This window comes from Anopheles maculipalpis, chromosome 3RL, assembly GCF_943734695.1.
Source record: "Anopheles maculipalpis chromosome 3RL, idAnoMacuDA_375_x, whole genome shotgun sequence".
In the NCBI taxonomy this organism is placed as follows: domain Eukaryota; kingdom Metazoa; phylum Arthropoda; class Insecta; order Diptera; family Culicidae; genus Anopheles; species Anopheles maculipalpis.
In genome coordinates, this window is record NC_064872.1 from 85,807,638 (window position 1) to 85,820,411 (window position 12,774).

General features: G+C 41.2%; 4 protein-coding genes across 6 annotated transcripts in view; 1 reads left to right on the forward strand and 3 right to left on the reverse strand.

The window, feature by feature from the left end:
- LOC126563457 (uncharacterized) overlaps positions 1-12,774 on the reverse strand; it is a 420,587-nt gene that overhangs the window by 356,807 nt on the left and 51,006 nt on the right. The gene's annotated exons all lie outside the window — the stretch shown is intronic.
- The window catches only part of LOC126561112 (gamma-soluble NSF attachment protein), a 487,575-nt gene that overhangs the window by 322,736 nt on the left and 152,065 nt on the right, over positions 1-12,774 (reverse strand). The window lies entirely within an intron of this gene.
- Positions 1-12,774, forward strand: part of LOC126563195 (cold shock domain-containing protein CG9705) — a 186,540-nt gene that overhangs the window by 113,223 nt on the left and 60,543 nt on the right. The gene's annotated exons all lie outside the window — the stretch shown is intronic.
- LOC126562375 (arginine kinase) overlaps positions 1-12,774 on the reverse strand; it is a 310,846-nt gene that overhangs the window by 112,158 nt on the left and 185,914 nt on the right. The window lies entirely within an intron of this gene.

The following is a 12,774-nucleotide window of genomic DNA, read 5'->3' on the forward strand; positions in this document are numbered from 1 at the left end:
AAAATCGAGTGCCTGAACAAGAAAAAAGGGTAAAGAGATGATAATTTTTGCTTAATTTATTTTTATTTGTTTTATTTGATTTCTTTAAAATCTTTTGAATTTGGAGAAAATAGATCGAAAACTACAGTGCGGTACTAAATGACACGCGACAAACTTGTTCTGTTGCGTTAGTGCCACGCTTCCGACACCGATTGATCTCATCATTGTGTGGAATATGTACATTCGAATGTATGTATGGCCTTGAATGATCTCGCAACCGGAACCAATACGCCGCCGAGACCGGAAAGCGTCAAACATCGGCCACTTTAGTCAGCTAGCGAAGCGTTACGATTTCTTTGGGTCTCTTTTATATAAAATCTGATCAAAACCGATCCATTACTAAAAGAGAAGTGTGAAAAAATTTACATTTTATAAGAAAATAAGTTTCAAAATTGTTTATAAACTACACAGAAACTTTTTTGTTTGCTACCAATGATAAATCGATCGGCTTCTTGGAAGAAACTACTAGGAGCTTACATTCCAACCAGCGTGAATCATCAATTATTTTCATTAAGAATCCATAACACCCCGCTAAAGGATGATCCTTACTAATTCAATCATTCCGATCAGTTCGTCAGAATCGATGTGTCGTATGGGTGAATCATTCGGTTAGCTATTAATGATCGGACACAAGCTGACACGTGGTGTCATTTTCGATTATAAATTGTACCACTGGTCTGCTATTGTTTAAAACCAAATCTCAAAATCTTTACATAAAAACCACCAAACACAGCAAAAACACACAAATAATGATGGCAATAAAAATGGCCCTTTTTCACCGTAACAAACAAATAGCGATAAACGATTATGACAACGATTCTGTTGGCAGATTTTTATGATCGAACCTCGCTTCGCTTTCGCTTTTTCCATGCATTCCGGCTGTAGCTAGTCCCGGGGGTTACACTATCCAAACATCTGCTGGTATCAGGGCTTCGCCTGTCCGCCTGCCTGATTCACCATCCTCACCAGCATCATAATAATTCCTCCAACCACCGAATCGAGCGTCTGTCTCGTGTTGTCGGTATTGCAGGCGGAATTTTTGTGAATGGTTTCGACAAAGCGGCTGAAGGTTCCCTTGGCTTGGGACGAACCGAAATGCACCTGGAATGGGTGCATGCGTTGCCACATTGTGTGTATCAAGCTTTGGCACGTGAGCCAAAACGTTGGTTTGCGCAATTTGCAGCTGGAAAGGGGAAGTTCGTCGGGATAGTCGGGTTTTCAGGATAGGATGGCTAGCCTAGGTCTCTAAATTGTTGCTCGCGTGAATTAATTAGACTTTTTGGCTGTATTTTAATGATTTTTTTTTAATAGATGTGTTTGGAAGAATACATGTTATCAAAATGGTACTAAACAAGATAAAAATATATGGTCAATTGGTCAAAATGCTCATTTATGGTCTACAAATACTCTCGACCATCTTTCAACATTTTAAGGTTTTATCTTCCATTTAATTGAACTTATAAATTGCAACTGAAGTTAAATAAATTGGTAAATCCAAACCATGCAAAATTCGAACCTGTGCAAGTCTGTTTCCCTTCGGTACATGTGGAAGAACATTCCAGGGACCAAACATATAAATTCGTCCTTTTTTGACTCTTTGCAACCACTGGGTTGTACTGTGTTGCGAATGCAATTTGCCACCAATACATGTTCTGTGTGCAGTTTCCAACTTCGTCCTGCAGGGATTTAGATCATTATCATCATCATCATCATCAGCATGACGATTGCCGATGCAACCGTAGCACGGAAGGTGATTTGTTTGCTCTGGACCAGCCCACAAACTCCTACATGGCGTATCGAATAGGAACGGAAGGACTGTTGTCAACAGATGTACGCTGTCATGTAGACACGAGATAACACTTGCACCCGGGAGCCGGACCGGGCCCGGGGTTCTTTTGGATATTCTCATCCGGTTCGCTCCGTTCACGGATGATTAATTGATTGGTTTGAGAAGGGTGGTCGCTCGTTATCGTACGGAGGGTGTGAAAAATATGAGAATTTTATTGAAATTTTAGTTTCATCACCATTTATCGGTGGAACAAAGGATAAAGCATCTAGAAGGTTTGAAATATGACTGTTTGAAACTATTTTTCCTTAAGTTTTTTGTTTTATTTTTAATCTGTTATGCTTTCTATTCCCTTTCAAGTACGATCCACTCGCTGAATTTAAACAGGCAAATCACACGACAAAAAAACTCCTCATTTAAACTAAACCGTTTAATGTCACATGAAGGTGTCACAGTAAGGCGTAAATGGCTGGCCGATTCGACAGCTCTGTTGGCGATAGAAAAGAAGAAAAAAAGACCACATTGAACCCGTGCCACGCATCATTGGCCAAGAACAAATGGACGAACGAACCATTTTCCCCGTCGACGAGAAAACACATCATCCGGACCGGTGAACCGGCCACAATCGATCGAATCGTCGCTTTCCCTAGCTACGTTTGACACTTGGACGGTACCCCGATTGCTGACCGAGGTCAAGAACTCGAGGACACACACACAATTGGAATCGGGCTCACGCAACCGGTGGAAACGTGAAAGCATTTATACGCCTGAGCAAGCTAACGGAGCTCCAATGGATCGGCTTGGCTCCATTATCCTGGTGCAACTGCACGTGTAAATATGTCTCGTCGCCTCTCTACCAACTCTCTCTCTCTCTCTCTCTCTCTCTCTCTCCTTGCCAATCCGGTTCGATGGGTCTATTTTTCAATTGCGATCATTTCAAGCAATGTGATCGGGTAATGGTCTAGGAAGAACAACTGCATCGCCCGCATCACAACCCGGGTGATCATTGGCGGTGATCATGGTATAAATAAAAGATTGTCGTTTGTGTTTGTCTTGGAGATCAATCATTCTTGGCACGTTTAGAAATTTTAAAATATTTCTAGTGAAATACCCATAGATCGTAGGGCAATTAAAAGATGCATTCTTCTTTCTTCAGCAATGCTACTCACCGATAGATGGCGCTGATATAGACGGATGTGGAATAAGTTGCTTATATCAACTGCTGTTAAGGCCGGGCTACATTGATCGTACTCCTGAGTGTAATTTTTGTGAACGCATACGCCATCTAGCGGCGGCGGGTCGAAGCTAGAGGCTGGTATAATTTATCTGTCAAAAAGCGTTTTGGGTCGAGGAGCCTATAATTTTGATCACAAACCAGTAAACAAACAGCTCGGTGAGTATGTTCGATATTTTGTCGTGTATGTTTTTTTGAAAATATGTGGTAATTTAACATACATATTGTATTTCTAGCCATGGAACAAGCAGGAAGCAGTGGACGCAATGAAAAAATAGTAAGTACAACTGTTTTTAACGAAAATTGTGTGTGTGTGTGTGTGAACTGTTGTCTGTGAATCGCCGGCTCGGCTCGGGGCCGCAATTGAGCTGAACATTTTATTGAAAAATGTAGTGTTTGTAGGTTTCACAAGTGCTTAAATAATTTGTTGTAGGGTTTGTCCATCTATTTCATCATTTAAACTACATTGCAGAGTGTGTGAAACTGGTTGTTCGTTTTGGTATTGTAGCGGTTTTTAGTATAGAGCGAGTTTTTTTATTCATGAGGAACGGCTTTGTCATATTGCTTGGTAGAACTTTTTTTTTTATAAAATTGTAAGCAAAATTTACCGGCCTATTTGTATACATTTAATATAAAAATAGCACGTGTTACGGCATACAGACAGCCTGGTCGAAAATTGATGAGACACCAAGCATGAATAATTTTGGCACTTAAATTATACCCACATCTAGCTTGCGCTGGTCGCCGCCAGATGCGCTAGTGAATATAAAAATTACGCTTGCGAGTACGATCAATGTAGCCCGGCCTTTACATTTGAAGTCTTTTTATAATTTGTGAACTGGTTAGATGCGGATAACGTGATTTTAATGCATGCAGATTCTACCCATAATATTAATCAGGTAAATATAGTAAGGGTAGCAGCAATAATTATGGTTTATTTTATTCGGAGCAATGGTGGAAGAAATTTTAGTCCCGAACAAATCTTTACCCCAAAGTAGGTGCTTCTAAGTCAATCTATTTATCTTCTTTAAGGTGACCAGGTTGCAAAACTACACTACATGGTACTAACTACATGGTATTGGCAAGTATAGTAAGCCATTTGGTGGCCTGTGTGACCTTAATAGGTGGTTACGCCAAGAAGAAGCTGGCCTACAATACCATGCATCGGACAGAGAGGCCAGAGAGGCTTTTGAGGACTACGCATCAAGGGAACACGTTTGACTGAGGTTCTCTGGAAGTTAAAGACTGTGCGAGCAGAGTCTATCTAGACATAAAATGTTCGCAATATAGCACTCTTCGAGTGTAGGCGTTGAACTTTGCTATCAGACGTCATTGAGCAAAAGGAAAATTTTGGTGTCTTTATTTTTTTTCTAGATTTAGGACAGTAAAGCGGCTAGAGTAATCAGCACTTGGCTTTTATACAAACATTTTTTTTAAGTTCTGGGTGGCATTGTTCCTGTCGGAATATAAAAAGACCAATTGAAATTAATTACTCAGTAAATACAAATTAAATCTCGCTACCCCCGCGATCCGTGACACGAAATACACCGTGTGGGTGGGTGAGAAATATGCAAACGGGCACCGGTAAAGGTGTGAAATTTTTTTAAACGTGCCCTCTTTGCATCCTTTATTTAACGATGCCAGTCGGCGTGCATTTACAAGGACTCACGTTCAAACAACAGCAATGGTACCGGACAGATTATACCTTTGAAAGAGAACCCGATAAAAGTTGTATGTAAAGCATTCCGGATTTTTGGAGTTTAATTCCACTTCCCAGAGTAACCTTTCCCGCCGGTGAAGATCCTTTTTTTTGTATGTGTGCTTGAATGCGATGCTCTTTCCTTGGCTTGTTTGCTACCTGTGTGTGTTGGTTACGGGCTAGAGAGGAAGCCTTTGCAAGGCTGCACGGGATTCTAAGCAAGGGTCGTAAACTAAAAGCGCCCCATTAGCTGAGAACGCGTGTATGTCTGTGTGCTTGTATGTTGCTTGATTTTCCCCTGCAGTTTGGACGCTTTAACGCTGCTAACCGTTTAACATAAAAAATCGACCGGTGAGAAATGATGTGAGTTTGTGCATGTGTGTGTGTTAAATTATGTTTCACGGCGATGGCTATGAGAAGGTACTTCGGTCGGTAGGCTAACAGCATACCTTTTCATCTATTGTGTGATCTCTTCTCGGTCTGATCCTGCATGATCGTTGAAGGAATGGAATGAAGGAACGAAAACAACCAAAAAATAGTTTCAAGCATTACGCGAATGAATGCCGGATGGTATCAGTTATGGTATTTAGGGGGGGTAAACGTGATATATGAATCGACCCAGTTGTTGATGAAAGGTAACCTACACAAGCACACGAAGTAGCTTCATTTTGACTAAATTCCCAAACCCGTAGTAGGGTCGAAGTAACGAGCCAATATTTTAATTGGAATCGAATTGATTCTTTTCTATCGCTTTTGGCAGAGCAATTGCAATTAGCCGGGTTGTAAGATGTGAGATTCTTCGATTTGCTGTGTAAAGGATGAAGAAATAGCTGCTGATCAAGATCGAAAAGAGGCAAAAGCCGAACAGAATTTAAAAAGAGTATTATAAAAAACTATCAAAAATATTGCAAAGACATAACAATGTGTTAGAAATTCATAATTTGCTATTGTATTAAAGAAAATTTAAATGAACTAAATAAAATTAAATTGCTCCTATTTATTAAAATATTAGTTTTGTTATTTTAAAATGGATTCTAATAACATAATAGAGAGTAACTTTTCGATCCACTCGTTCGATGGAAACGGAAAATATTATGCTCTTCGATCGCCGCATAAATGCACAGCATAAACTACACAGACGCAAAGCATAACCGTTGAAAATTAGGCTCCCTCTCTCTCTCTCTCTTTCACGCTATGTTCAAAATCATTCTCAACGGTTATTTCTCGCACATGAAAAAGCGAGCTACAAAGAGGCGAGAGATGAACCACAAAAAGAGACAAACTTACATTGGACATGTTCGCCGATGGGCGAAAGAGAAGGCGAACACACCCTTCTCGTTCATCTTAGTAGCGGTTTCTCTTTCTCGTACGTTTGGTCAATATATTTGTTTCTCTTTCTTTTGTTCTCTCTCTTTTTCTCACGCTCTTGTTTGTCTCACATCAGAGCATAGAAGCTGAAACAGGGCGCATCTCGCTTGGGTAAAAGGTAGCATAGCCGCGCGGCGTCATGTTTTATGTTTTTTTGCCTGTTTATTATGTTTGAACGCGCGAGCCAAACGGTTGTGTGCTGCTGGGCTGCTGCTAACGAACGTTCGTGCTGCTGCTGCTTTACAGTAAGTTTGTGCGTGTGTGTGTGTGTGTACTTATGTGGGGACGCATTACCAACGGTCGATAGTTGAAAGACGGTGTTACTGTGGGATTCGCCACTGAAACGAGACCAAAAGGATAGTGTTTGGTGAGAAGATGATGCATCCTTTTGCAGCTTGTAATGTGGACGAAAACGAGCTTCCGCGTGTGCATGTGTGTGCGCGTGTGGATGTGTGTGAGAGACGACGGACGGGCGTGTAACTAAGGCAACCGCCAACACGCGCGCGCGTCAGCGAAGCCTCTGCAAATGGGAAAAGAAAAACCGGGGGAAACAAGGATTCCGGTCCGGTCGACAGGGAAAAAAAGCCGCGCTTGCTTCGATACGGCTTGGGAGTTTCTACTTCTTTGCCGTTTTATTGCGTGCCGTCCTCTTTTTTTTTGTTCGAACGCATCAAACGAAAGGCAAGGATATCGCGTAGCATCGAAGAAGAAAGTCGAATAAAGTGTGAATCCGGCGAAGAGAAGAAAAAACCACAAGCAAGGATATCTCAATTGCGTGTGTGTATGTGTATGAGTGTGTGTGTGTGAAGACACCAAACAAGAGTGAAAAAGAAAAAGCTCAGAAAATGAGGTGCTTAGTAACGAAACAGAACGGCCAAAAAGGAAACAAACAGCCAACAACACCAAAAATTGCCTAACGCGTCATACATGTGTGTGTGTGTGAGTGAGAAAAGGAATACACTTTTCCTTTTCCCAGTGTTTCCTTTTTCCATATTATGTTTGGTTAGGAAGGAAAAGCTAAATAAACATACAACGGAACCCAAGTGCTTTGGATGGAAATGAATTTTCCACACCTTTTTCCGCGATGCGTTCCTTATAATGCCGGGTTGCCTACATGCAAGGCGCAAGCTGGAAAATCTACGTGATTCATTGTGCAGAAAAGCCGCAAAGCGCGATGCGCGTGGAGGAAAAATAGTTTTTCCGTGCAAATGCTGTATGTGTGTGTGCCCTGTGTGTGCTGCTTGTGTAGTTGGCAGAAAGATTGATAAAAAGTTTTGTCTTTTCAAGAAGTCTTCTTACTCTCTTTGTGCTTCGTGACCCTGTTTTGTGTACTATTTTTTAGGAAACGAATATCTTGAAATTTATACTAAAGTGTTTAATTTTAATTGTTATTGCCTTCTTTTACAGCTTCACAAACAAAAAAACCGAACGAATCAGTGAATAACAAGTGCAAAAGAATATTCCTAAAGTGCTCAAAAACGTCTCAATACGGTGAGGGAAAACTGTACACTATATTGTGCTGTGGAAGAATAATAAAAAGTGTTCCTCAATAAATCACAAGAAACCGGAAACCTCCAACTGTACTGAATTGGTAAGTAAACGACGCATTTCAAAAAAAAAAAAAAAAGAAGAAACGCTCGGCCACATAGTTTTTCGTTTCCCCCTATTATATTATTCCGAGCTCGAATATTCAACAGATTTTTCCGAAGCCGTAATGTTCGGGTTTTCCCGGCTTTTCCTTCTCGTCCGTAAATGGGGGAAAACGACTGTACAGGCACCGGCACCGTGGACAGGAAAATTGCATTTATCGATCGAAGAACTACGGCGAGTACACGTGTGTGCGTGTGCTGTGTGCTAAACAACACCACCACCCTCACCGTAGAGAGTGTGCCTTGGGGAAACATGTTAACAGATTTTCTATATTTAATGATGCATCATCAAACTGCACTTTCGATTATTGACCCAACCAAGCCAGCTCGAGGAAACGGCGAGAAATTTGGTACCAAATAATGATGCACAAGCTTAGTAGGCTGTGCGTTTGTTGTGCTGTTCATCGAACGTCGCTTGCTGCGTTTCGATAGAATGATTGGGAAAATTGCAACATGTGGATTATCCTGCAAATTGTTTGGCAAACAGTTTTCCCAGTGTGTTGTTGTGGAAAATGGGATGGTTCAATTCCTAAACCCCGATTACGTCGACGCAAAGTAGTTTCGGGGGTTTATTGTCCCCGTGTCCGTGCCATAAACATACTGCTGCCGAACGAAATGGGGCGGAGATTTTTATTGCACAGCCAGTAAATAGTGTTTTAGGCGCTTCGTCACACACATTATTCGAAGTTTTGTTTTATTCTTCTTTTCCTTTTTCAGAGTTTTCGCTAAAAAAAATATTTAAAAAAAAACCCAAACCACCTCCCAGTATTTGACACACAAACACACACTAACTGCCGGTCAGTTACACAATCGAAATACTCTAATACGTACAGAAAACATATCTCATTTCGTCCTGAACGAGCAGAAGAAGAAAGCAGCATCTCACTCTATCTGCATCTCATCTGTCACTCACCTATCCTCATCTCACCGTATGTTTCCTGTGTTTTATAAGAAAAAGTAATCGTAAAGCTAGGACGCATAGTTCAATTTTTAAACATACAACCACTAGCTCGGTACCATATGTTCAAGACGTTCTTTGCTTCCTGGAGAGCGATAGAAAAGAAAAAGTCCTTTACGATTCACGGACACAATGGCGCACACTATGCGAGATGAAAGGACGCATCGAGAAAGACAGTATGTGTGTGAATGTGTGCGTGAATTCTTTCAAAAATTGACAGCTGCAGCAATTGCTTTACTGGTCGTGTTTTTTTGTTGTTAGTTTTACTTCCAAATGCAATATTCATGTGTTGCGGATATGTGTTGGATATGTTGGAACCCGCAGAACGGTTGCCAAGTGGCGCCTGTATGTCCCCGGAAATTTTGTCTTTTTTGCAAAGGGAAGAAAAGTCGGCTTTTATAGCGTCTAAGTACATATATTTGAAGTTTTGTTTTTGTATTTGACAGTATTTTTGTTAGCATTTAAATCTATTGTCTATATTTTTTAAACAACGCACGGTTAGGGAGTACAACGATTTCAGCTAATACCCACATCCCAATGTTTTTTATTTCTAATTTTTGAATATTTTAACGATCTGGAAACCTCACAAGAAATCATCCAAGAAAATCACACAATCTAATAAATCAATATTATGGAAAGAAATTCTTATGAAGGAATTCTTATGAATCTTCACACACTTTCGTCGCCATTTTTTTTAAAGACATTAATTATCAACGAAAAGAATCCGCTAGAATTTGATCTCAATCTGTACTTCGAATCCTTTCGAATCATGAACAAATATGGAAGTGTGACATGTCTTTCCCCTTTTATATGATTGTTGTCATAATTGAATTTCTTACCTGCGTCTTTGATTCGAAATGGAAGCCACCGGCTTAAAAGATTCAAACATATTAAACATTCTAAAAACGCTTCGAAGCTTATTTTCCACGTCAAAACTAGGGTAGCATACAGCACACTACCTGGCATCTTTGGTCGAATATTTTATTTAAAGCTCTTATTCGACGGAATTTATTGTCCCTGCGACCTCTCACAGTATGTGAAGATGGGGAAAATGTTTCTGTTTCTTAACATCTTGCATCGTTCCCATACAGGCAGGGTAATGCGAATGTGGGTACGTGAATAATTAAATAGGTAGTAGCAGGTATGGGTACCCTGCGGTATTACTGTGTGTCTGTTTCGTTCCGAGGACACAAGGATTTATTGGCAGTTTGTAGCGTAATTTAAATGACAGAATAAAGTTACATATTTCCAGGTGTAACGAGTCGTTACATAAATACTTTTGCCTCCTACATTACTTACATTTCAATTACAATGACATAAATCCATTTACCTGTACACCCTTTTTTCTGCTGGCAAAGGCTAGTTGATGGGAAAATAATTTACCTTGACATACAGTTTTCAGTCGCGAGGTTGCAGTACTATTATCCTGAAAGATGCTTCATCATGCTTTCGGTGGCCCTTAGCGTGATTATTTCAACATTCACACCTTCCGCACAAAATTAAAGGGGAATTATTTTAACTTCCCCCGTATCATTTCAATGGCATACTTATGGCTGCTGAGAAGTGTTATATAGAAGTCCGCCAGCGAGGTACCTCAATAACATATGACTCTTTAAGGGAAGAATGAATTAAATATAGTATAAAAAGCAGGACGGCTTTCACATGAAAGGACCTGGCTTTGAATCCTGTCTGGACCGTCTCCCTGTACGCAAAGCTCTCGAGGTTGTAGGGCCAAGGAAGTCTCTTTTATAAAAAAATATTCCCCGGAAGGAAATAGTGGAAAAAGGCATTTGCAGTACTGGCATGAGAATTTATTGCAAAAAAAAAAAAACTACGGCCATAGGAATAGGACGGCAAAAGTTTAGCTTGCCTCGGTACGGTGGTCTTATACACATTGACGGCTCGACTATAGGGAAAGGATGTTCCTGCAAGCATGCAATAATCGACACTTCTATTTGGGGTGCATATGCACACCTCGGCAAACAACAAGGTCCTACATATTGCGCTGAGTCTTCATCACATCACCATACAGAACGTTCAAGTTCGCTTTGGTAACGATTCCCCTCTAGCGTTTATGTTAGCAACTTCAATCGGAAACCCTCCGTAAAGTTCCGCATATCCTGTATGCTGGCGTGTGTGTATGTGTGTGTTTGCGTTCATGGTTCATTGGTTTGGCGTTCAGTGATTCGAAATATCCGTCCCCTACTCTAAAGCGAATCAAACAAGATGCAAACGCTACTAAAACCAGCACCACACCGAACGAGCCGAAGCCCGGCCGTTCACAATCAGGACGTGTGTAAGTTTTTTTTTCTTCTCTCCCTTTTTTTTGTTTTTCTACTGTTCTCTGGACCCTGATAGTGTTGTGTATGTTGCAATGAACGGTCGTGCGTGAAAGGCACCCCTTTATTGTGTTGAGCTTTCATTATTACCCAAAACTCCTGTTACCCTTGGTGAAGAAGGGAAAATAAATGGTCGCCTTCCTATTCGATTCAGAGGGATTCGACAGGAATTGGATTGCTTATACGATTGTGTGGCGCCACAATAGGCAGTCGTACGGGTGTTCGATTCGTATGCTTAGCCGGCTTCAATCTTGCACTGAGGCGGATAGAATGTCCAGCAACGTTGTGTCTTTCCTAGGGCTCTTTGTTATTATTGTAAAATAACATCCTGGCCCTTTACTGAATGTTTAGTGACGATCTGGGTTTTAGAATTTCTACTGTCTCGCGAGTTCGGAAACTTCATATTTTTTCTAGCTTACGTGAAGACTGTAAAGGATTTTTTGTATTCCATCCCTTAAATTTTTGTTCCTTCTCCATCCCTCGAACCCTTGTTCCACGAAAAATCGTTTGTAATAAGGGTTATCAATAGCCTTTTCATCTGTTTTCGGTCGTTTCTTATCGTTTTATTGAAACGACTGTCGTCGTAGTACTCGCGCTGAGGTACGGATATGATACGCTGGGGAGCTTTGAACACCCTACTCCAGTTTTCTGTCCAGAAAACTCTCCCCGGCAATCCAGAAGCGATGCTATGGGTATCTCCCTAAATGCTCCTAGTAAGCACCGAGGAGACTATAACTCTAAAACTTTCATCTTCAATCACCCACAACAGATTCGATTACACCGTAATTAGTAGAGCTGCTATGTAACGCTACGTGCGTAGTACGGATTCCCGTAAATTTTCCACCCAAAGAAGCCCACATTCGTCGCATAGTTCGTTGAACTACACCACCCTAAATGGGAGAGAACTAATCTCTTCCCATCTTGGAAAACGAAACGTTCCCAGTCTCTGCAGGCATAGGACGGTTGATTAGCTACTCCGTTGGGGAGGCATTTGGTGAGATTTCTGCCAGAGAACGATTTCGGTACGCACGAGCAAACGAACCCCCATCCCAAGCCCATCAAATCATCAAACCTTTGGGACACACCAATGGGGCAACACTCATTTTTCATCTGAAGCTAAATATTTAACGAGATGTAGTATCTGCTCGCGTCAGCAGGAGAGGACTGCTGCAGGGCATAAGTTGGTTTACCTGCAGAACCTTTCCGAAGATTCCGAACCTCTACCGCTGAAGAATAAGCGAAAAGATGGAGCGAGAATTCCGGTTATACATGCGGGAGTTTGGTTTGGGCTACATTGTCGGGAACATCCCCTTATTTCGCCGAGGCCGGGTCCTCGCAGCAACTTTGCTGCCGTACATTGTAGCGAAACGGACAAATTATGCAATGATGGATAGCTGGCCGAACACATATGATTCCTTGGTGGGTGAAATTTGTAGGTGGAGCACTCTGCTGAGAAGGGTAGCCGAAAGTGTTGTTGGAATTCAATTTTCGAACCCATTAAATGGCCATTCTTAATGTTTTTATGAGCAGTAGCGTTTAACGATGTAACGTCAAACGCAAAAGAAAGTTCTTGTTTTGAAGATCAGCGTTGCCATCTTGATCTTTGCTGAAGAATGAAAGAAAATCCCATAATCGATCGATAATGGTTGCTAGTAGCACTCTTAAACACTTGACCCCAATGCAGGCAAGTGACACTTTGACT